The following is a 25,888-nucleotide window of genomic DNA, read 5'->3' as shown; positions in this document are numbered from 1 at the left end:
ATCCTCAGTGTTTGAACAGTGCCTTTCTGACAGTAAGGACTCAATATATTTAACGTAAGGTAAATATCAATGAGTATGATTAATATAAATTTCAAGGGATTTGTAAAGTCCATCTCTAAATATACTTAAGAGGTGACAACTTCAGTATAAATTGCTTCCTTCTCCTGTACCCTCTACCCTTGTGTTCTGTTCTTCTTTTTCTTTCTTTCTTTCTTTCTTTTTTTTTTTTTTTTTTTGGTCTTTTTTATCTTTTTAGGGCTGCACCTGCGGCACATAAAGGTTCCCAGGCTAGGGGTCTAATTGGAGCTGTAGCTGCCAGCCTACACCATAGCCACAGCAACATGGGATCCAAGCCGTGTCTGCGACCTACACCACAGCTCACGGCAACGCCGGATCTTTAACCCACCAAGCGAGGCCAGGGATCAAACCAGCAACCTCATGGTTCCTAGTCAGACTTGTTTCCTCTGCACCAAGACGGGAACTCCCCTCGTGTTCTCTTTTTGTATTTGCTTTCAGAAACTTCTCTCTGCTCCTACAAAACAAAACAAATATAAATGAACTGTTAGAATTACGTATTTTCTCTCATAGGGATATTTGCATTTTTACCACAATTAAAATCTCAAGCTTTGAATCTATGATAATAAAACTTCAGGAATGAGAGAAAATTGTGGCATGAAACAAAAGCCATGGTGTCCAGATTTTAAAATTTTGTGTTGATTTGTTGGAGGATCTTAGATGGGAAAAGATGGTTATTTTCTATTATGCCTGGAGGTTAGCTGTACATTTTAGTTCAATAATAAAAGCCAGTGATTCTAAGTCTGATTTATAAGAAGATTTCAGGAATGGTGCAATACATAAAGACAGCATTTTGCAGGCAACTCCATCCTAACCGTATGACTCCCAGTGGCAAAATTTCTTTCAAAGGCTTATGAGCCTGATAATTCTTTAGTAAGAGGATTCCACTGGACAGGGGATTAGGTGTGTCTAGAAGGCACAAAGAGGCATGTCCTAAATAAGATGTAATTTTAGGGTTTTAAACTAGATTTAACAAAGCCTGTAGGGTAATTAAGTCTAATATTCTCTGAACACTGAAGGGTTAATGTTTGTGGCTTTAAAAAAAAAAAAAACTATGTAGGGATTATTCTCTTTCTGGGACAGAATGCCATTACAGCAGTAGATACATGGCAGGAAAGAAACTGAAGTTCATGGGTGTGTTGCAGTCCTGTAAGTAGAGTTATTACGGTAACTTTTCTATCTTGCATTCTCTATGTGGAGGACTTGGACTCCTTTGGCTTCCTAAGTAACATGTCTGATTCTGGCGAATGCCAGGTCTCCCTGTACTTGGGGGTGAACACATCTGAATTGTTAAACGTGAGAGTCATGAGCCACTCTGCTGTCAGGATTGTAGAAATCTATCAGAGCAAAGAAATGATACGGACATGGATCATAGGCGGTCCCCTTAGGTCTAAAGTAATGATGGTCAAGCCTGTACTAGACATGTCTCATTGTCACTGTTGATGCAGTTCTGTTTGATCTGGGGTTGCAGCCAGGCTTGGGCTTGGATGGATCTTTGCCGTGCATTTTGTTATTAATTTTTTCTGGTCTCTTTTTTTTTTTCCAGCATCACATCTACAGCATATGGAAGTTCCCAGGCTAGGGGTCGAATCAGAGTGGTAGTTGCCAACCTACACCTGGCTGGGATCCGAGGCATATCTGTGACCTACACCATAGCTCACAGCAATGCCAGATCCTTAATCCACTAAGCAAGACTAAGGATCGAACCGTATCCTCATGGATATTAGTTGGGTTCATTATTGCTGAGCCACAGCAGGCACTCCAGCTGTGCATTTTATTTATTTGTTTATTTATTTATTTATTTTGTCTTTTTGCCATTTCTACAGCCACTCCCACGGCATATGGAGGTTCCCAGGCTAGGGGTCGAATCAGAGCTGTAGCCACTGGCCTATGCCAGAGCCCCAGCAACGCAGGATCCAACTGCATCTGCAACCTACACCACAAGTCATGGCAATGCTGGATCCTTAACCCACTGAGCAAGGCCAGGGAACGAACCCGCAACCTCATGGTTCCTAGTCGGATTTTTTAACCACTGAGCCACAACGGGAACTCCCAGCTGTGCATTTTAGAATGAGGTCTGTTCATCGCCATGAAACAGGGCTTCCATGATTGAGAGTAGTGGCTCATTGGTTGGTTTGGCTTCCCCTAAACTGTGGTAATAAATATGCGTGAAACCTGTGAATGTTGGAAAATCCTCTCTAGGGCTCCTCATTAGTCAAACTAGAGATTGAAACATTGTGCAAAGTGTATGAGCTTCATGTGACTCAAGTATCCATTACATGTCTGGTTTTTCCCCGAAGCAATCAACCTCTCCAAACTTCTTTCCCACAGCCTCCTACTAAAACAAGTCATCTACAGAATGGCTAATAATGTGCTATCTCTCCTAGAAGATGTGGGGAGTTCAGTGGGTTGTACCTTTACTGTTTCTGCAGTCCACGTGGCATCGTGTCCAGTGGCACTCTATCTAACTTCTGATCTTTCAAATGCTGTTCAATGACTATGCTACAGTAGTTGCATGATAAGTGCTTCATAAAATGATGTTTGGTGTCTGTTTAGTGCCTGAGTCTCAAGTTGAGGAATTAAAACGCAGTTATTACCTGACGTCTGCCCTTACCAAATGTTTCCTACTTCCTTCTCTTTTAGGTATTCTCTGGTTAGAGGTTCGCAAAGAAGAGATTATCACCCCAATTTTATAGTCATTCCCAAGGGGATGTACACCCCAAACTGGACAATTCAAATGCTTCCTTTTTTGTTGTCTCATACCTGCATTCTAGCTAGAGGTTCACAACAGGGGTCTTGTACCCCAATTACCCTTTACCACTCTTCTTTCTGTATTTAAAGAGGAAAGTTGAATCTAAGGAAAACCTGCACAAAATTGTGAAGGAGGAAGATGTGGTAGACAGACCTTAAAGTGACACCCCTCCTCCAGCATAATTCTTGTCTTCTGGTGCGAGTGCCCTTTTATAATCCTGCTAATCAGTAACACACTGGAAACTAGGAGTTCCCACTGTGGCTCAGCAGTAAGGAACCTGACTAGTATCTATGAGGATACAGATTCAATCCCTGGCCTCACTCAGTGGGTTAAGGATCCGGCATTACTGTGAACTGCAGTGTAGGTCGAGGACGGGGCTTGGATCTGGCGTTGCTGCAGCTCTGATTCAACCCTTAGCCTGGGAACTTCCATGTGCCACATGCAGCCCTAAAAAGACAAAAAAACCCGAAAACAAACAAACAAAACTCAGCAAATGTCATGCCCTGGATTATATTGTATTTTATGGCAAAGATGAAAATATTTTGTGTATATGATTAAGGTCTCAAATCAGCGATTTTGATACAATCAGTGTGGAGTTTGTCAGGCAGAATCAGGTGAGATCCCTGAGAAAAGAACCTGGGCCTTTTCTGAGTAATAACTCTCCCTCTGCCCTTGCAGAATCATGCAGCTGCGATGGGATTGCCTGTGGAAAGGGCCATGTGGCAGGGATGTGGAGGTGGCCTCAAGGAGCTGGAGACCTCAGTGATGCAGTTGTGAGGACCTGGATTCTTCCAGGCACTTCATGGGCTCTGAAAGGGACCCCACAGACTACAGCTCTGACTCACACCACGATTGCAGCCAGTGAGACCCTTGGCAGAAAATCAGGTAAGCTGTTCCAGACTCCTGACCCATGCAAACTGGGAGATAATAAATTGTGGGGTGGGTTTTTTGGTTTGTTTTGGGTTTTTTTTTGTTGTTGTTGTTAGATCTCAAAAACATTTTATTGAGTGAAACAAGCAAATTTAAGAAAGTATGACTGTGCAGAAGAGAGTTAAGAAAGCAGCCTGATACTGCTATATTTAGAAAGACCTCCTTGCACGGTGGGACCTTGAGCATTCCCGATCTATCTGCTTTGGTAAGAAGGGTGCACTGTGCCTGAACGGTGTGTCCCAGCAACGTGATTGATGCAGAGCAGCTGCTTGCTTTCTGGGAGTCTGGAATTTTGGTGAGTGCCAGGCAGAGCATGGCCTTGTGACCTGCCCCAAGGACAAACCTGGACACCAAGTTCCTAATAAATTTTCCTGGTGGGACGGCATACTTTTGTGTTGGAAACTGGTAATTCTGTGGTCATTTGGTATGCCCCAACACACACACCCAAAACCCTAGTTCAGAAGTAATAGATGAGGTGTAGAATTTTGTGATGGTATATCTGTATCCAGATGAGAGGGAAGCTTGCTGCTCACATAAAACAGGAAGGAGAAAGAACTTCCTCCTTAACACTTAGACCTGTGACAGGGGACTTTGTGACCAAGTAGGGTCAAGTTATGCATCTGCCATTTAGTAAAGGATTAGTCACATGATTTAGGATTAGTTCTCTAACTTCTTTTAACTCATCTCCTCATTAGAAAGTGAGAATAAGGCATTCCCGTCGTGGCTCAGTGTTAGCAAATCCGACTAGGAACCATGAGGTTGCGGGTTCGATCCCTGGCCTAGCTCAGTGGGTTAAGGATCCGGCGTTGCCGTGAGCTGTGGTGTAGGTTGCAGACGCGGCTCGGATCCTGCGTTGCTGTGGCTGTAGTGTAGGCTGGTAGCTGTAGGTCCAATTCAGCCCCTAGCCTGGGAACCTCCATATGCCGTGGCAGCGGCCCTAGAAAAGACAAAAAGACCAAAAAAAAAAAAAAGAAAGAAAGAAAATGAGAGTAATAATAATAATAATAATAACAACAACAATAACAACTTTGTAGTATTGTTTTGGGGGGTGAAGGTAGTATATGTGAAGTACTATGATTGATTTTCAAAAAAAAAACCCGTATCTGGAGTTCCCATTGTAGCTTAGTTGGTTAAAAACCCAACCTGTCTCTGGGAGGATGTGGGTTTGATCCCTGGCCTCCCTCAGTGGATTAAGGATCCTGAGTTGCCACAAGCTGCAGCACAGGTCAAAGACGAGGCTGGGATCTGGCATTGCCATGGCTCTGGTATAAACTAGCAGCTGCCACTCAGATTCCCTACCCTGGGAACTTCCAGATGCTGCAGGTGGAAAAAAACAAAAAATAAAACACAAAACACATCTTTTCACCAAGCTGTTCTTTACACTTGAAGTTGTCCTCTTTCTTTTGTGTATGTATTTTAAAATCACATACACTTGTAGACTCAGCTCTGCTCACCTTGGTGTGTAATTCCATTTGCCGGTCCGTGAACTAGACTGAAAGTTCCTGGAAGGCAGGAACATGTCATATTCTTTGTGTTCCTAGTACGCAGCACAAGCCTTGGCATCACAAAGATGCTGCTATAACAATACTCCAGCAATACTCCAGCTCAGGGGGATCTTCTCTTCTGAACTGAATGTGTTTGTTGTCTCTATCCCTTCTTGGGTAATTAAGGACCACCTTTCCTATTTTCCTTTTTTTTTTTTTTTGGTCTTTTTGCCATTTCTTGGGCTGCTCCCGCAGCATATGGAGGTTCCCAGGCTAGGGGTTGAATCGGAGCTGTAGCCACCAGCCTCCGCCAGAGCCACAGCAACGCAGGATCTGAGCCGTGTCTGCAACCTACACCACAGCTCACGACAACGCCAGACCCTTAACCCACTGAGCGAGGCCAGGGATCAAACCTGCAACCTCATGGTTCCTAGTCGGATTCGTTAACCACTGAGCCATGACGGGAACTCCAACCTTCCCTATTTTTCAAATGTTAATCCTACTCTTGTTAATTGAATTTTCACATGGGGGTTTCAGTTTACAATCAAACAGATCATAAACTCTTTCAGGGTAGAAATAATCAAACATATTATTTCTTCAGATCCTGTACTTTGCCTCTAACAATGAAAACCCACACAGCATTTGTTTGAAGAGTAAAAGACTGAGGGTCTCACTTAGGTGGAGATATTAGGAGGAGAACATGGACATAGATGAAATACCTCTGGATTAAAAGAATTTGAACTTTTACTTAGAGTCTCAATACTTCAAAGTTAGGATATTTGCTCTATTAGGTAGTTGTGCTGCTGCCCCTTTTTTTGAATATGCTAAAATGTGGTTTCGCTTCAGTGTCATGTGTCAAACAATTTTATAGTATTGTGAGGTGTGAAATCTAGCCTGGAAATTTTAATGAAAAATTAGTCTTGGAGAACTTCTTGAATTTGATTTTTAATTAGAATTCATCTTATTTGCATTTTATTACAGATTAATTTTGAACTAATTTAGGATTAAATAAATGACAATAATCTTGAAATCAGGAAACTGACTTAACTGTAAGAAATAGTTATTTCTCAATGTGAAATGAGAAACAAAACGTTATTTTTGTCTGAGAGGTCATTGGATTAGCTAAGAAAAGATTTAAAAAGAAGGCTTTGGGAAAGAAATTAATTTGTATTAAAGAACATATGTTAATTTGACTTTTGATGGGGAAAGCTAGTAGCTTAGATTTGCTAACTGAAGAAATGTTACCGAAAGTCTAAGGGTTGAAAATAGGATTTGTCTTTATGATTCATTTCTAATTATTGTCTGGTTTATTTCTGTATTTTCTAATTGAAATAGCATTTAGGCTTCTTTAAAAATATTATTTTTGTTTTGTTTGTATATATATACATTTTTAGAGATCATGTTTGAAAATTTTTATAGATTTGCTCAGTCAAAAAAATCTGCAGTTTCAAGGACCAAGCCCAACACATTCCAAGCAGTTTGAATAGAAATAAAAAAATCACACTTCTATGTTATATTTAAACAATAGAAAGCTAAAGACAAAAAATAATACTTGAAAAGGAACAAGAGAAAAAGATCGATTACCTTTCCAGGAACAAGACTAAGGCAAAGAGTAGATTTCTCAATAGCTGTGGTGAAAACCGGAAGACATGGGATTATATCTTTTTGTTTTGTTTGTTTGCATATTGATCAAGTATCCTGGGATTGTGGTAAACACACTCATTAGTTTCAGAAGATTTTTATTTATTTATGTATTTATTTTTAGGGCCGCACCTGCAGCATAAGGAAGTTCCCAGGCTAGGGGTCGAATTGGAGCTGCAGCTGCTGGCCTACACCACAGTCACAGCAAAGGCAGATCAGAGCTGAATCTGCAACCTGCACCACAGCTCATGGCAATGCCAGCTCCTTAACCCACTGAGTGAGGCCAGGGATGGAACCCGAATCTTCATGGATACTAGTTGGGTTTGTTACCCACGGAGCCAAGAAGAGAACCCTCTATTTTTCTTGCCTTTATGCACTGCTTAGTATGATGATCACTGGGAGGGTGGGGGACACACATCTTTGTCTTGCTCCCCATCTCAGGAAGAAAGGCTGCAGTCTTACAGCATTGCGCTCCTTGCTTGCTGAGAGATTTTCTCGTGAATGGATGTGGAGTCTTGTAATATGCCTTTTCTGCTACTTGCTCATTGTGTGAATGGTTGCCCTGGCTCCCCTCAACCTGTGTATACAGAGATGTCCATTGTTTAGGTTTTGATTCCATTAGGAATCATGGGCCTCACCTAGCAGGATGTGTAAGTTTTCTGTAGTCAAAGCCAGACATAAGAGAAAAAAGAAATTAAGCTCTTACTCACTGGAACTGATCAAATGGTTTGCATCATCTACAAAAATGTTGGACTAGATGCCCCATAAGGTTCTTCCCAATCGTAATACTTTATGGTGCCAGAAGACATAGTGCTTCTATGTTTGCATTTGGAAGTCAGAAAGCTTTGAAGCTAAAAGCGCAGTTCTGGACACAGAGGTCTAGGTAGGGCAGCGACACAAGGGGAACTAGGCAGTGATGGGCAGCATGGAGGCACTAGGTACTTAAGAAATTGAATGTGTGCAAACCTAGATGCTAAAAAGAAATCCAGGGAGCAGTAAAAGAAACATTACATTTCACATATGATGAGACAGTCAACTTGTCTATATCTCACTCAACTTCTCTATGTCAAAATGGTTATAAATCATTCAAATACACCATATTGGAGTTCCCGTTGTGGCTCAGCAGTAGTGAACCCGACTGGTATCTATGAAGATTCAGGTCTGATCCCAAGCCTCATTCAGTGGGTTAAGTATCCGGCGTTGCTGTGAGCTGTGGTGTAGGTCATAGACATGGCTCAGATCCCAGGTTGCTGTGGCTCTGGCCTAGGCCAGCTGCTGCCTCTCCAATTTGACCTGGGAACTTCCAGATGCTGAAGGTACAGCCCTAGAAAGACAAAAACAGACAAATAAAAACAAAAAACACCATATGTTTGAAAACATCAATTATATTAATACCAAATATAAAAATTCTGATTGTTAAAGTAGTCTAAAAGAAGCTAACGAAATATATTTCCAAGTGGAAAGAAGATAGTCTTTCCATATTGAAAGGAATGTATGTTTATACTAGTCGGCCTTTCAGAAGAAATTTGGTCTTACTTCCAAGAGGTCCAGGTAAATTCCCAACTTCATTTTCCAAATTTGATAAATTACACAAACATTTCCTAGACTCTATCTTGGTCATTATTTTTTTTGTCTGATGTTTCCAGAAATATGCTTTTTTTTAATAGGTCCTTGTGTATTTATTTTTAGGTAAAGCACTTTACCAATGCATTTATCATTTTATGGCACTCTGTCGTGGTTCTTTCTTTATCAACTTAAAAGCTTGCTAAAGACACTAATTTCCATTGCTGCAAGGATACTCAGATTCCAGTATCTTAACAGTAGCAAGATCTCTCTCTTTTGAATTGTAGCTTACTTTCCTGGTCAGGCAGCCCAAATCACCTCCTGGTAAAAGAGGGATTGTTATGGTGTTCTTAAGAGTTAATCAGTCATATTCTGGCTCTGGGATATTTTGAGTATCTTTTCCAATTTTTAGTCATCTCTTAGGGAAGTTTTAAAGGTTGAGTAGATTGGCATGACTGTTTGATATACCACCTGTGAGGAATTCGGGAAATTTCTCTTAATGAAAAGGCTTTAATGAAAAATCCTTATGGCATGTATACATTTGTTTAGAAAAACCACAAGTGATGAAAATTGCTTTTGTGGCTAAGTAACTTTTTAGGCATTAATCAAAACTTTAAAGATCTATACTGTGGGCCTGCAAGATGGTAATAAATGTGTTTTGCTGCATCGTCTATTAATAGCTTTGATGTCTTATTAAGACAATTCTGGGAAATGGAAGCTTAATTAGCTAGCTGACTCGATTTGAAAGAGATTTTCAAATACTGTCCTCCAAAGCATTAACTTTGAGATGTTCCAGCTGGAACCCAGGGTTTAGCTGAGTTGTATTTTTATGACAATTATCCCATAATAAGTATGCAGAACCACAGTTCATAGATACTTTCTCCTGCTAGTTTCTATACTCTGCTGAGTTGCTTAGAGCACAAGATCTCCGCTCGCATGGGGTTGTGTTTAAGTCTACTATTTTGAAAGGATGCAGCCCTCTGCAAAGTGAGGGATCTCACATATGGTCCAGCCTGGGGAAGGGTCAACACTTTCTCCTTGATCAATATTTTCTGCAGTACCGTGATGGGGAGGCCTGGAGGTGGTAGAGAGATGGACTCCTGAGAATTAAAGGTATCCCAGTCCAGGCTGGAGCAGAAAGTTGAGTGTATGCCAAGGCGTTTGGGAAAATACATATCATGGTGTGAGGAAGTTGAGAACACATTTTTTTTTTTTGGTCTTTTTAGGGCTGCACCCACATCATATGGAGGTTCCCAGGCTAGGGGTCCAATTGGAGTGGTAGCTGCCCACCTACACCACAGCCACAGCAACATGGGATCGAAGCTGCATCTGCGACTTACATCACAGCTCACGGCAACACCGGATCCTTAACCCACTAAGCAAGGCCAGAGATTGAACCCACATCCTCATGGATACTAGTCAAGCTCCTTACTGCTGAGCCACAGCAGAAACTCTTCAGCCACTTTTAAAAAACAAAACAAAACAAAAACTACTAAGCACAGAAATGTCTCTTCATCTAAAGAAAGGGATTCCTTTGAAAAACGTAGTAATGGTAGTCGTAGTATTATTGCAAGCACATTTTTTTTTTTCTTACTCCTGATGTTTCTGAGGGGGCTGAACTGGTGAAATACAATGTTTCCCCTACCTCTTTACCACTTACTTTATTTTTTACTCCAGTTGAAAGAGGCGTCCTGCCTCTGGCTCCTTCACTCAGGAGGTCTGCGCCTGGGCAGTTCTGTTTGTGGAAAGGCCATTTAGTTCTCACATGAAGCTCTCCACTCCATCTTAATGCATTATTACAGTGGTACTTTGGCCTTTACCAGCTCTCCTTTCTTTTCTTTCTAAATTGATTCAGAATTTGGAGAGAGAAAAAGCGTGCTCTTTCTCGGGCCTCCTGGGAAACCCCAGCAGTAACACCCATGAACACATACAGGGCGGTTTCACATCCTAGATTGTCCTTGTTACTGATAGCAAGATAGAGGTTTTCCTCTCATTTGGCGTATGGCCAATGCTCTTAACCTGGGTCATTGTAATTTTATAATTTAATATTTTAATTTTAACAAGGGTAAACGCTCCATGATAATTGGAACAGCATTTCAGAGTTTTAAGGCACAGATATATAGGTTTCAAAGAAATATGCTTTTATGCCGATTTTTCTGTAAGGCATGATTCTACCCAAACCTGAATCTCACACGTAGGTTGCACATGAAACAAACATGATGTTCTTTGTTGTTTCCAAAAGCCGCAACATCACCAACATCAAATGCTTTCACTGACATGTGGAATCTGAAAAAAGGACAGACTGAACTTCTTTGCAGAACAGATGCTGACTTACAGACATTGAAAAACTTACAGTCTCCGGAGGAGACAGTTTGGAAGGTGGGGGGATGTGCTTGGGCTGTGGGATGGAAATCCTGTGAAATCAGATTATTACGATCATTATACAACTACAGATGTGATAAATTCATTTGAGTAATAAAAAATAAATTAAAAAAAACCTAGAAAAAGAAAAAAACAAAAACAAAAAACAAAACCAAAACAAATGAAAAAAACAAAAGCCACAACATCAAATCTCTGTGGGTTGGTACTTACTATCACTTCTGCCACGTTCTGTTGGTCACCGATAGAATGTGAGCAGGGATCACACAAGGATCTGAATGCAAGGAGGCAAGGGTCATTGGGGGGCCACCCTGGAAGAGGCCATCGCATGAATTTAAGATTAAGATAGCTAGCTTTCAGTTTTAGCTCCAGCATTTGCTATTACACGTACAGTTGTATGTACATCTGCCCTTAAAGAGAGGTCATTTTTACTTCTTTGCTTTTCAGCCATGGTTTCTAGCTATGCATTGTCTGAAACATTTGCTTACCCATCTTTCCTTCTTTATTTTGTCTTTGGTCTTGTAACCATCTCGTTATGGCAGCAGTGGCAGCCGATGAGTGTGGGAACAGGTCAGAAGCAGCTCTGACACACAAGACATTGGAACCCTAAAATAAGTTATGAAGGCAGATCATCTGCATTTCCAAGTATTAGTCATGAAACTCCAATAAGATCATTTCCTGGGAGCTGAATTTTCAGCCTTGGAATTTTCTCTCGCACATTTTCCAAATGGCTTTCTTTTTTTTTTTTCATTTTATTGTTCATGAAAATGGCTTTCACAGTTACAGTTTTTTTTGTTTTGTTTTGTTTTGTTTCCCACTGTACAGCAAGGGGGTCAAGTTATCCTTACATGTATACATTACAATTACATTTTTCCCCCAGCCTTTCTTCTGTTGCAACATGAGTATCTAGACAAAGTTCTCAATGCTATTCAGCAGGATCTCCTTGTAAATCTATTCTAAGTTGTGTCTGATAAGCCCAAGCTCCCGATCCCTCCCACTCCCTCCCCCTCCCATCAGGCAGCCACAAGTCTCTTCTCCAAGTCCATGATTTTCTTTTCTGAGGAGATGTTCATTTGTGCTGGATATTAGATTCCAGTTATAAGTGATATCATATGGTATTTGTCTTTGTCTTTCTGGCTCATTTCACTCAGGATGAGATTCTCTAGTTCCATCCATGTTGCTGCAAATGGCATGATGTCATTCTTTTTTATGGCTGAGTAGTATTCCATTGTGTATATATACCACATCTTCCGAATCCAATCATCTGTCGATGGACATTTGGGCTGTTTCCATGTCCTGGCTATTGTGAATAGTGCTGCAATGAACATGCGGGTGATGTGTCTCTTTTAAGTAGAGTTTTGTCCAGATAGATGCCCAAGAGTGGGATTGCGAGGTCATATGGAAGTTCTATGTATAGATTTCTAAGGTATCTCCAAACTGTTCTCCATAGTGGCTATACCAGTTTACATTCCCACCAATAGTGCAGGAGGGTTCCCTTTTCTCCACAGCCCCTCCAGCACTTGTTATTTGTGGATTTATTAATGATGGCCATTCTGACTGGTGTGAGGTGATATCTCATGGTAGTTTTGATTTGCATTTCTCTTATAATCAGCGATGTTGAGCATTTTTTCATGTGTTTGTTGGCCATCTGTATATCTTCTTTGGAGAAATGTCTATTCAGATCTTTTGCCCATGTTTCCATTGATTGACTGGCTTTTTTGCTGTTGGGTTGTATAAGTTGTTTATATATTCTAGAGATTAAGCCCTTGTTGGTTGCATCATTTGAAACTCTTTTCTCCCATTCTGTCAGTTGTCTTTTTGTTTTCTTTTTGGTTTCCTTTGCTGTGCAAAAGCTTTTCAGTTTGATGAGGTCCCATGGGTTTATTTTTGCTCTAATTTCTATTGCTTTGGGAGACCAACCTGAGAAAATATTCATGATGTTGATGTCAGAGAGTGTTTTGCCTATGTTTTCTTCTAGGAGTTTGATGGTGTCCTGTTGTATATTTAAGTCTTTCAGCCATTTGGAGTTTATTTTTGTGCATGGTGTGAGGGTGTGTTCTAGTTTCATTGCTTTGCATGCAGCTGTCCAGGTTTCCCAGCAATGCTTGCTGAATAGACTTTCTTTTTCCCATTTTATGTTCTTGCCTCCCTTGTCAAAGATTAATTAACCATAGGTGTCAGGGTTTATTTCCGGATTCTCTATTCTGTTCCATTGGTCTGTCTTGTCTGTTTTGATACCAGTACCACACTGTTTTGATGACTGTGGCTTTGTAGTATTTCTTGAAGTCTGGGAGAGTTATGCCTCCTGCTTGGTTTTTGTTTCTCAGGATTGCTTTGGCGATTCTGGGTCTTTTGTGGTTCCATATAAATGTTTGGATTGTTTATTCTAGTTCTGTGAAAAATGTCCTGGGTAATTTGATAGGGATTGCATTGAATCTGTAGATTGCTTTGGGTAGTATGGCCATTTTTACAATATTGATTTTCCCAATCCAGGAACATGGAATATCTTTCCATTTCTTTACATCTTCTTTGATTTCTTTGATTAAAGTTTTATAGTTCTCGGCATATAGGTCCTTTACCTCCTTGGTCAGGTGTATTCCGAGGTATTTGATTTTGTGAGGTACAATTTTAAAAGGTATCGTATTTTTGTATTCCTTTTCTAATATTTCATTGCTGGTATATAGAAATGCAACTGACTTCTGAATGTTAATCTTATATCCTGCCACTTTGCTGAATTTATTAATCAGTTCAAGTAGTTTTGGGGTTGAGTCCTTAGGGTTTTCTATGTATAGTATCATGTCATCTGCCTACAGTGACAGTTTGATCTCTTCTCTTCCTATATGGATGCCTTTTATTTCTTTTGTTTGTCTAATTGCTGTGGCCAGGACTTCCAAAACTATGTTGAAGAGCAGTGGTGAGAGTGGGCATCCCTGTCTTGTTCCAGATTTGAGTGAGAAGGCTTTCAGTTTTTCCCCATTGAGTATTATATTTGCTGTGGATTTATCATAAATGGCCCAAATGGCTTTCTAACTAGTGTCCCTTAACTCAGATTTTATTCAGTGCACAAGTTTTGCTGAATCGAGACCTCTTTCAAAAACAGCCCTCCTATTTATCAAAGAGCAGAATATCCTAGATGTTAGTGGAAGTGAGGAGTTAATGAAGTTAAAATGAGAGAAACATCATTCTCTTTTTAATTTTAATTTTATCTTATTATTTGTTATTCATGGTTTGGTACATTTTCTGGACATTTTTGATATGAAAATCTGTTCCACTTATTGTTTCTCCTGTAAAGTGATTCCCTAATCATGCTTCCTTCAGTGAGGCCCGAGAGACTGTCTTTAACTGACAAACAGAGGAGGCATTGAGCTCTAAATTATAATCGTTGTGTTTCACAAAAGCTTGAGATAATGAATTTTTAGGGTTTTTTTTAAATGAGCAATAATCACAAATGGCTAGAAATTGTAGAATACTCCATGCCTTGTTGATGTTCTCTTATTAATTACATCTATCACTATGAAGTCTTATTGCTACAACATATGTATGAACTAAACTCAATTAATTTGTACATATTTTAGGAACTGCTTTTATTAAGCCAAACAATGCCAAGATTCTCCGGTAGAGTTTAAATGGCTGTGTTTCGAAGATAACATTTCTTTAATTATAATTTTTCCTAGAGCTTGAAAGTGATGTGTATATGGCAAGCCCTTTCTCCCTTCTTGCAGTATCTTTATGAGGATGAAGATTAATCTAGTCTAGTTAAGAAGTCAAATAATGAAATGTCACTTGGTTTTTATTTATGGCCATTTTTTTACTCATTTTTGTTACTGAAATAGCCTGCAGAAGTTTAACATGTAAAATCAAATTTGGTATCACTGAAGATAGTAAATATATATCGAATCTTTTGGAATAGAACATAAAGGAAGATAATATGAGAGAAGTTATATATATATATATATATATACACACACATACATATATTATATATGTATGTCTGGGTCACTCAGCTGTACAGCAGAAATTGTCACACCATTGTAAATCAACTATACTCTAATTTTTAAAAAGGATAGTAAATATTAAGGTAAAGAAATAGAGTGTGTGTGTGTGGGGGAAGCAAAAACCCCTGGGTTCTTGGTCTCTTTCTCTTAAGAAATTTATAATCCAGTATCGGCATTGTCTATGCACATCTGTTTTGAATCTTTGGGCAAAAACTGAGTTTTGTGTACATTTTATGGACAGTACTAAAAATAACATATAGAACATAGGAAGTGCTTTACAAAGTAATGATGCGTCAGGGGAACTCTCTAGGGCCCTGACTCAAGATAAACTGAGATTGAGAACTATGTCTAGATACTCATGTTGCAACAGAACAAAGGATGGGGAAAAAAATGTATGCATGTAAGGATAACTTGATCCCCTTGCTGTACAGTGGGAAAATTAAAATAAAATAAAACATAGAAATAAAGTTTAATGCTGTATCTGCAAAAAAAAAAAAAAAGATAAACTGATATATAGCCTATAAGTAGTAAGTACTTTACCATTGAATACTATTGAAATACATAGTATTCGTATTAGAAAGTGAGGGGTTGAGTTTAACACAGGGTGGTGAAAATATATTTCAGATAAGATGGGAGGGCTCTGCCATTCAGCCTCAGGAGAGAAAAAGATGTGACCATGTATCTGTCTCTAGGAGGTAGCAGAATGTTTGGAAGGTGGATGGCACCAGGTCTGAGCATCCTACTAGCTTCTTCTAGCTCCAGATAGAGCTGTCCTAGAGACAGTAAACATGTCCAATCCTGTGTACTGGGAAGACCTCATGTAGGCCATGCTGATGTGCATAAAGGTTTGGTAAAACTCAGTATGTGTGGTAGGATGTCATCGATGTTCTCCGGATGAGCCAAGATCCTCTTGATGTTCACAGCTACCCAACAGGATCGGGATTTCATAAGGCAAAACTAAGAATTCATTTCTACTAATCAGGCCTTTTAAAATCCAGAGTTAGTGTATGGGGCCAAGGATGACAAAGTGACAAAAGGAACCCCATAGGTGATGTGACATGCGATGTAGTGAGACAGAAATTACATGAATTTGGGATTAAAATGAGTAGCATCAGGTCCTTGCTCTTTTATGTATGGGTTGTATGACCTTAAAAAAAGGTCACATCTTTGTCTTTTGGCTTCTTGGCATCTTCATTTGCATAGTGGGGATTTTCTTGGTGGTTGTGAAGAACTAGGAATAGGCTTTTACACTAAGAATAGTATTTGAGAGGTCAAGAAATGTTAAATATAGGATGAGAAAAAGGGCCCTTTTAGAGATAATGGCCAGTGAAGAGGAATCCCTGATCTCTTTGGGGAGAGGAAATAGAGGAGGGGACGGGGAGAGAGAGAATCATAGAATTAAAATAAATTTTTATTTATTTATTTATTTTTTTAAATAAATTTTTAAATGTTTCATAGCAATCAATGGATAATATATCTAAGATTTTTTTTCACTGGCCTTAAGTGTAATTATCTCTAAGTTGTCATCTAAAAAAGATTAGACTCATTTCTCCAAGGAGCCAGTGAAGCAGTATGTTGTATAATTATCTAGTGAATATGATTTTTGTGATAAATTATATGTGTTACCCTATCGTTTCCCACCTAGTTGATTTATTCTTAGATTTCTTCTCCTGAGTTTTAACCTTACTGTATGCTCAGTTACTAAATTTGCTTTTCATCCTTTCCTCCCACTATAAATTTATAATCCAGTTCATCTCCTGTCAACTTCTTTGGGCCCCTGAACTGGTGTTGCAGAGTCAGTATATGTTATCTCTGTGATGGCCGGTCTGGAAAATTTCTGCTGGCATATCCTAAGCTGTCTGATTCTTTGGCTGTGTCCAATCCACCGATGAACATATCAAACCAGTCTTCATTTTTATTACAGTATTTTGTGTGTGTGTGTGTGTGTGTGTCTTTTTAGGGCTGCACCTGCAGCATATGGAGGTTCCCAGGCTAGGGTCGGATCAGAGCTGTAGCTGCCAGCCTACACCACAGCCATAGCAACACCAGATCCCAGCCACATCTGCAGCCTATATCACAGTTCACGGCAATGCGGGATCCTTAACCCACTGAGCAAGGCCAGGGATTGAACCTCCGTCCTCATGGATACTAGTTGGCTTTGTTACTGCTAAGCCACTGTGGGAACTCCTTTATTACAATATACTTGATTGCTGTTATTTTCTTTTTATTCTTTCACAGCATTTCCATCTCTTTGCCTGTGTTATCCGTCTCTTCTTGGATATTGTTTTCTTTTTCCATTAGAGATGTTAACATGTGAGTCAGAGTGATTTTAAGTGTCTATCTGATCATTCCACAATCTGTGTCATATCTGAGTTCGATTCTGATGCTTGCTTTGGTTTTTCAGACAGTTTTGTCTTGCCTTTTGGCCTGCCTCCAGCTGCATCTATTCCATTCCATGTTTCCAGGGTATAGCCCTTCAGAGGCTCCAGTTCATAATCTGCTATGTTCATAGGAGCCCATAACTTGGCAGGCTTCTGATGCCTTTCATCTTAGTGCTGTGAGACTGTAGGAAACTCCATTCTACTTATCAGAGTTTTTCTAAAGCTCATTTCTCTAATTCCTTGTTTTATATCTCTTAATAATTCATCAAATTTTCTTGAAATGTCTGCCGTGTTAAGATCTCCCAAATCTATAGTTATGTCATTCTAGCCCCACAAGATCACTGCTTTTTGTTTTGTTTTTTTCTTTATAGGACCACACCTGAGGCATATGAAGGTTCCCAGGCTAGGGGTCAAATTGGAGCCATAGTTGCCGGCCTACACCACAGCCATAGCAATGCCAGATCCGAGCCATGTCAGCAACCTACACTACAGCCACGGCAACACTGGATCCTTAACCCACTGAGCGAGGCCAGGGATCGAACTGCATCCTCGTGGATGCTAGTCAGATTCATGTCCACTGAGCCATGATGGGAACTCCAAGATCACTGCTTTGATTGAACTTAATGTCCCTTGGAGGCAGTTCTCTCTGAATCCAAGCAAAGTCTGAATTCATAGGTACTCACCTGTTTTCAGAACTGGCAGATGCCCACATGGAAAATGTAGTTATCCATGAGATAATTTCTCTGAAGCTCTTCTTCTTCTTCTTCTTTTTTTTTTTTTTTTTTTTTTTTTGTAATTTTAGTCCCTGTGGTCTTCATTACTTCTGCAGCTCCTTGATCACTTGAAACTGATGACTTCTTTAAATTGTATCTGCATTTCTTGGTTATTCTTGATAGGAGTATTGGTTTGCTGCAAAGTGCTTCATCACATTTCAAAGCAGAAGCTCTCCAAATCACATTTTTTAAAGCAATATCTTTATAATAGTTGTTCTCAGTATTGTCTGTTCTGTAGCAACAACACTGTGGATGTGACGCAAAAATAGTATATTGTATAATAAATTTCTCTAGGTTGAATGAAGCATAAATTCTAATAAAAATGAAACATTCGTGATTTATTTATTTGTTTATTTATTTATTTATTTATTTTTGCTTTTTAGGGCTGCACTCGTGTCATATGGAAGTTCCCCAGGCTAGGGGTCGAGTCAGAGCTGTAGCTGCCAGCCTCCGCCACGGCCATAGCAACGCCAGATCTGAGCCACGTCTGCGAACTACACCACAGCTCATGGCAATGCCGGATCCTTAACCCACTGAGCAAGGCCAGAGATCAAACCCGCATCCTCTTGGATACTGGTCGGGTTCGTTACTGCTGAGCCACAATGGGAACTCCAGCATTCATCTTTTTAAATAAAATTATTTGTAGATAATGACATCAGAGAGCTCACATAAATGATTATTAGCCAGAACTTTTGAATTTTACAAATGAGAGTTTTAAGGCCTAGAATTAATGCATTTTATGAGTTTACTTATTTTTCCACCAGTGTTTGGGGACTGATTTTATGCTAAAACTGCTGAGGTTACAGAGAGAGCAAGATAAAATTTCTGCCTTTTAGTGAAAACCTTAACTGTAGGAAGAATCTAAACATTAAATATATAAGTGCAGAGAAACATAGGTACTAAAATCTAAATATGTATGTGAGCACATTAAAAGTAGTAACTGAGTGGAGTATTCTGAGAGAATTTCACATCATATTTTAACTGAATCTTCACGACTAAGAATTATTTTGAAAAGGCTGGGCGAAAAGGCATTTTAAGTGATGGATGACATCTCAGGGTCACAGATTTGAAGCAGCATGAGATTTACCCTTTAAAGTGCATGATGGGGAGTTCCCGTTGTGGCTCAGCAGTAGCAAACCCAGCTAACATCCATGAGGATGCGGGTTTGATCCCTGGCCCCACTCATTGGGTTAAGGATCCAGCATTGCCGTGAGCTGCAGTGTAGGTCTCAGATGTGGCTTGGATCTGGCATTGCTGTGGCTGTGGTGTAGGCTGGCAGCCACAACTCTGATTTGACCCCTAGCCTGGGAATTTCCCTATGCCACACATGTGGCCCTAAAAAGAAAGCGGGGCGGGGGGGGGGGGAAGGACAAGATGGAGGTTTTGTTTGTTTGTTTGTTTGTTTTTTGTCTTTTGCCATTTCTTGGGCTGCTGCCGCAGCATATGGAGATTCCCAGGCTTGGGGTCGAATCGGAGCTGTAGCCACCTGCCTATGCCACAGCCACAGCAACTCGGGATCCGAGCCACGTCTGTAACCTACACCACAGTTCATGGCAATGCCAGATCCTTAACCCACTGAGCAAGGCCAGGGATCAAACCTGCAACCTCATGGTTCCTAGTCGGATTCATTAACCACTGAGCCACAACGGGAACTCCATGATGGAGTTTTGATGGTGTATCACAAGAATGGAAACTCAAGACTCCTGTTGTCAAGGGCCTTATGCACTTTGCTTAGGAACCTGAACTTGGTTGTGCTATTGCACCAACCAAGAGCTATTAGAGTGTTTATGTAGGTGAAACTTGACTAGGTTCAAGGTGGCCAAACAGAGGTTAACTGGCTTGTGTATCATTCACAGAAAGTAGAACTAAAATCATGATTTTTTTGTCCAAGTTACCAATTGTTTAATAGCCAGCTTGAAAATTTTCTGAATATTTATCGATCAGCACCCTAGAGCAGGTGCAAGCCTGCCCTAACACAATCATTGGATATTGTATATGGCTTTTTCATGCTTTCCACACAACACTGTCCACCCAAGAAGCTGGATGAACCATCTTGAATCGCTACCAGGGGTAGGAGGGCTCTTCTAATGTGAGATGAAGATGATTTTGCTTCTATTGATTTCTCTAGTGGGTTTCCAAACTATTGTTAATAAGAGCCATAGATTTGGTGGTATTCGCCAAGGTTACAGTGGAAGTCAAAAAAAATATGAAACAGGAGTTCCCATCATGGCGCAGTGGTTAACAAATCTGACTAAGAACCATGAGGTTCGGGTTTGATCCCTGGCCTTGCTCAGTGGGTTAAGGACCCAGTGTTGCCGTGAACTGTGGTGTAGGTTGTAAATGCAGCTTGGATCCCGCATTGCTGTGGCTCTGGTGTAGGCCTGCGGCTACAGCTCTGATTTGACCCCTAGCCTGGGAACCTCCGTATGCCATGGGAGTGGCCCTAGAAAAGGCAAAAAGACAAATATATATATATATATATATATATATAAAACAGTTTGAGTTTGGTGAAGAAAGAAAATTACAAATTTTGCTCAGAATGCAGGAAGCCATATGAGACCATTAGTTAAATGCTACCAACATGACTTTCTTTAGTTGTTTCTTTTACATTTATTGGTACAAATGTCCTTTGAAGTCTCAAGATGAAAAATCACTTAGAAGTAGAAATCATTTTTAACAGGGTCAGTGGTTAAGCCTGAGGGTACTAAAAAGCCTTTCGTTACAAAGAGTCTGGTATATAAGATAGTGTTCTTTGAATATTTAAAAAAAATATTTTTTTTCCTTGGATCTAAAGGACAAATCATTTCAGCAAAGGCTTGAACTCCAAAGCACTAGAATTTGTTTTGATCACATGTTGTTTTATTGTTCAATGCCCAAGCAATACAATTTATCCTTTCTGTCCTCCTGGAATATTAATGAGAATAATTGTGAATTTTGGTAAGAATGTTTATCAGTTTGATGTTATGTTCCTAGGTGTGTGCATTTTAAAGTGGCCTCGGGAGTTCCCTGGTGGTCTAGCGGTTAGGACTCGGTGCTTTCACCACTGCAACCTGGGTTCAATCCCTCGTCTGCATACTGCTATCCCATATCAAGCTGCTGCACACTGCTACCCCCCAAAAAGAGGGGGCCTTCTATATACTCACATTATGGATACTGCCCAATATCCATATCCATATCCCATATCCCATCTTTCTTCTGTTTCCTTAGAAGAAAGATGACACCTCTACATGCTCCTAGTTTTTTTCTAAGTTTCTTCTGTTTTTCTGGGACCAGGGATCAGTATACTGGGTTAACCCAATTCTGGTGTTTCAGCATTTTCCTTTTGCAGTTTATAATCATTGTCAGCCTGCCTGCATCTCCAGAAACTGCTCTGATTATCCTCACCTCCCAAAGGAACAAAAACAAGACACTTTAGGCTTTTGAGGGTTTTATACAATTTCCCCATCAAGTTTCTATTGATAGAGCTACTGTCGCAAGAGGTAGCCTTTGAGGGGCCACCTTGTTAGAACTTCAGGGATATTGCACTAAGTGGCGAAGATAAATCACTTGAAAAAATATCCTTAACACATAACTTTATGGCCAGACTGAATGTCTGTCCCATGAATAGTCAAAAGGAGATAAGACAGTGGGGAGAGGAAGATTAGAGAAAGAATGAGGGACGAAGCAAAAGGAGACAAGAGAGGAAGTTTAAATCAAGTTGATTTATGGGAGGCATGGATTTTAATCCACCAATGACAAGGGCCTTGGCAGCAAACTAGAGATAAATTATTTCTCAAAAAGAAATGGCATTGAGGATTTCCCACTGAGCAAGAGACGTGAACTACATAAAGAATGAAAAATCGAGGGTGTTGCCTAAAAGAAAGAAAACCCCACAGAAAATAGGTTTGCTGTTTACAATTGCTAGGCAAAGATACCCATCTTTTGCAGATAAAATGAAAGCGCTCTAAACATCAGGAGACTCTTTTACTATAGTGTCTGTTCATTAAACAGACTTTACATAAAAGAGGCTAGGAAACGCCATAGATTTCATAATCTTGTATGAAAAAAAAATCAAGGAAATATAAATCACGAGTACTCAGCTAGTTTGTAGCTGAGTACTTGCTTATTCAGGAACGGGCAATAATTTCTGAATTATTTATGCTCCTCTGCGAGGAAAACCCCCTGCCTTTCAACACATATTGTAAATTGTATTTTTGAGAATTGGCTGCCAGCTTCAGTTTATTCGGAGCACCTGATTACTTTTGCACTTGTCTCAGACTTCAGTTTGGAATTGATGGGTGAGGGATTGCTCAGTCCCCTAGCAGGAAACAGTACACGCAAAAGGGTTTCCCCAGAAATAATTTAATAAAAGGCTGTGGACAAAGGTGAATGCAGAGCAGTGGGAACCAGCAGGGATTCATAAGGCAGCCAGTGCTAAGCAGAATGAAGCCTTTGCCAGAATGAAGCCTGAGGTGGGGAAGCTGTAGGTCAGTAAATACCACAAACCCTCTTCTTCCCACCCTTTGATCTTTCAGAGGCTCCTGTTGATTAAACTCAGCAGGAAGTCAGAGGCAAAAAAACCTCTGTAATGGGGTCTATAGAGGTTTCAGCCTCTGAAAGCAGGCACATAGGAAGAGGGTTCATTTGGCAATAAGATAATTAAGTTTGGGAAGTAATTTACTTGATGCACTTATAGAAATCCAGATGGGTGTTGAAGCTGGAAAGAAAAAGTTAAGCCTAGGAAAATAGATTTAGAAGGAATCACACATTTGCCATTATACTCAGCTTCATACTCAGGGTAATGCCTAAAACTTTTCCTTTTTTTTTTTCCCATAAAAAATGAGTCTATCCATTCCCAGAGCTTAAATTTCCATGATTACACATTATTATGTGGTCATATTATAAAGTCAGTACTTGATATAAACATATATTTTATTAATTTGTATGTGATGATTTTATATACATAGTAACATATATTCTTGTCAATTACATCAAGTTTTCCTAATTGTTGTAATTCATTCTTTGATATTGTTGATTTTGTAACTGATTGCTATCTCAATTACTGGTAGGTGTTTTATTTTATTTAATTAATTTTTTTTTTCATCTTTTCTAGGGCCCCACCCACGGCATATGGAGGTTCCCAGGCTAGGGGTTGAATCGGAGCTGTAGCTGCCAACCTACGCCAGAGCCACAGCAACGCGGGATCCGAGCCGCATCTGCAACCTACCCCACAGCTCACAGCAACGCCAGCTCCTTAACCCGCTGAGTGAGGCCAGGGATTGAGCCTGAAACCTCATGTTCCTAGTTGGATTTGTTAACCACTGAGCCACAATGGGAACTCCTGGTAGGTGTTTTAAAAGTCCTTGAATAGATTGTAGTTTACCAATTCTCATGATTTCTTTCTATTTCCTGTTTATGTGCTTTCACGTTATGTTACAGGGGCATAGAAATTTAGATTTTTATCTCTTCCTGGTGAACTAAACACTTTTTCATTGTGAAAAACTTCATTATGTCTAACAATTCTTCTTACCTTAAATTTCCCTTTGATGTTAACATAGTCTTTTTTTGAGCAGATTTGTCTGATCTCATTATCTGTATTTTCATGGTCAAATTTTTTCTTACTTTGTATTTTAGGTGTGTTTCTTATAATCTACATATTCTTAGGGCTTGTGAAAACTTACTCTGATTATATTTTTATATTCATTGTAGGGTCTTGGTCCATTTTTTAAAAATCAGGTTACTGGTACCTTTGAATTTCTTAACATGGCATTCATATTTGGCCCTTCCTTCTTTCCACCTTCTCTCTCTTCTTCATTTTCTTCCTTCCTGTCTTCCTTCTTCTTTCCTTCTTTTTACTTTCCTCTCTGATTCTATTCTTTTCATGGTTTCCAATGAATTTAACATACATGCTTAACTTCACACATATAAAAATTAATCAGTGTGGTTATCCATATCCCAAACAACGTAAGCTTAGACAAATTTTACCCCAGTGACCCCTGTGCCAACTCATAAGTACTTTTAGCTTTTAATTCTATCTCTTTAGCATCATGGGTCTGAGCCTCGCAGTTCTTTCAGCTGTAATTACTGGTTATCAGGATCGTGATTGATGCCATGATAAGGTATGAGGAGAGGGCAGGTGTTACATAATCCTGTGATTAGGTCTCAGTCTTTCCATGGACCTGGGCTCCAAGGTTGTGACTTTCACAAGAGCTTCTTGGCTGTGTTTTGTTTTGTTTTGTTTTGTTTTGTTTTCCCAGTCTTAGGTAAGACAAGAAGACTGACAGGTGATGGGGTTGGGTATTTTGCTTCCTCCAGGTTGGTTAGGCTCTAGTAAGATTCAGGCCAGTGAGGCTCTGGGAAAATAGTTTTTGTTTGAGGACAGGCCTCTGTTAAGTTGCACAAAGGGATCATTCTCTGATCTTGACCCTGAGAATGTGGTAGGGCTCCTAGAGGTAAAACTCAGAAAAGTGTGGGGCCCCTAAGGCTGGAGGTCCAGTGGTTTTTAACTTTCCAGGTGGTCCACCTCTTGCTCCAGATGTTAGTCAGTTGCCTTTTAGGTGTTCCTGCCACGTGATGGCTCAGGCAGTGGCTTCTCTTCCCTTCTTTTCCTCATAGGCTGAGCTGTGATTCTCTTTATCTGCCTGTCTCCTAACAGGTAGTGATTTGCCCAGTGACCTCAATTCTCTGATGGATATAAGAAGCGTAGTTGATTTTCACTCTGTTCAGAGTTTTGCTTGTTGTGAGGCAGGAGTGGCAGCTTCTGATCTCTTTACATATTGGACCAGCAACTGGAAGTCACATTTTTTTTTTCTTCTTTCCCTTTTCCTCTCCCCTCCCTGTTCCCCGCCCCCCCCCCCTTCTTCTTCTTTCTCCATATCATTCTGGGACTTAAGAGTGCTGATTTGTATCACTTTTCTCCAGTCTAAAGAGTGTCATTGTCCTTTATTGGGGACCTGTTGTTTGCCAAATTATTTGTTGTTTTTCTATGACATTTTATTTCATCCTAATTCTTGAAGAATAGTTTTACTGGGTATAGATTTTAAATTGGACTTTTAAAATGTATTCTTCTTGGAATTTAATAGCCTCTTGAATCTGTGTTGTCATCCATTGTCAGAAGTTCGAAGCTCTTATCTAATCAGGTTTTGCATCTCCCCATTTTTCTGTTACTGCCTTCGGACACTCCCATTAGATGTAAGTTAGAAGATTTTATACTATTTCCCTATCTCATACTCTCCCATATTCACCCACTTCTTTTTTTTTCTGTGCTTCATTGTTTATCATCTCTTTAGCTCCAACTTCCTACTCATTAATAGCCTTCAATTTTTCTCCCAAACAGTATTTACCCATTGCGATTTCAAATTCAGTATTAATTCTTCAGTAATTGTATTAGCTTACTTTCAAATGATTTTTGTTGATTTTTATACAGTTGGCTTTCAATTTCTGCAGGGAATTGTTTCCAGGGTCTTCCAGGGATGCTCAAGTCTATCGTCTGCCCTCCATATCTGCAGATTCTGCATCCTTGGATTCAGCGAACCACCGATTGTCAACATAGTATGTGATCTGAGTGTGGTTGGCTGAATCCATGGATGTAGAACTCATGGATCTAGAGGGCTGAAAAAAATTATTGAAAAAAAGTTTGTGTAAATTTGGGCCCTCATAGCTCAAACCTGTGTAATTCAGTGCTCAACTGTAGTTCTCTATTACTTCTTTGTATTTATAGTTCTCTTTTCTTTCTTTTTTTTTTTTTTTTTTGTCTTTTGCCTTTTCTAGGGCCACTCCCGCGGCATATGGAGGTTCGCAGGCTAGGGGTCTAATCAGAGCTGCAGCCACCGGCCTATGCCAGCTCCACAGCAACGCGGGATCCGAGCTGCATCTGTGACCTACACCACAGCTCATGGCAACACCGGATCGTTAACCCACTGAGCAAGGGCAGGGA

At 40.0% G+C, this 25,888-nt stretch overlaps 1 long non-coding RNA gene across 1 annotated transcript in view; it reads left to right on the top strand.

Annotated features, from left to right (window-relative positions):
• LOC102165477 overlaps positions 1-25,888 on the top strand; it is a 197,499-nt gene that overhangs the window by 22,080 nt on the left and 149,531 nt on the right. The window contains exon 3 of the long non-coding RNA XR_304464.3: positions 3,506-3,712. This is a non-coding gene — a long non-coding RNA (uncharacterized LOC102165477). The remainder of the gene's footprint in view (positions 1-3,505; positions 3,713-25,888) is intronic.

The sequence above is a fragment of the Sus scrofa genome, chromosome 7 (genome assembly GCF_000003025.6).
Source record: "Sus scrofa isolate TJ Tabasco breed Duroc chromosome 7, Sscrofa11.1, whole genome shotgun sequence".
NCBI classification, from domain to species: Eukaryota; Metazoa; Chordata; class Mammalia; order Artiodactyla; family Suidae; genus Sus; species Sus scrofa.
This window is presented reverse-complemented; position numbering and strand designations above follow the sequence as displayed.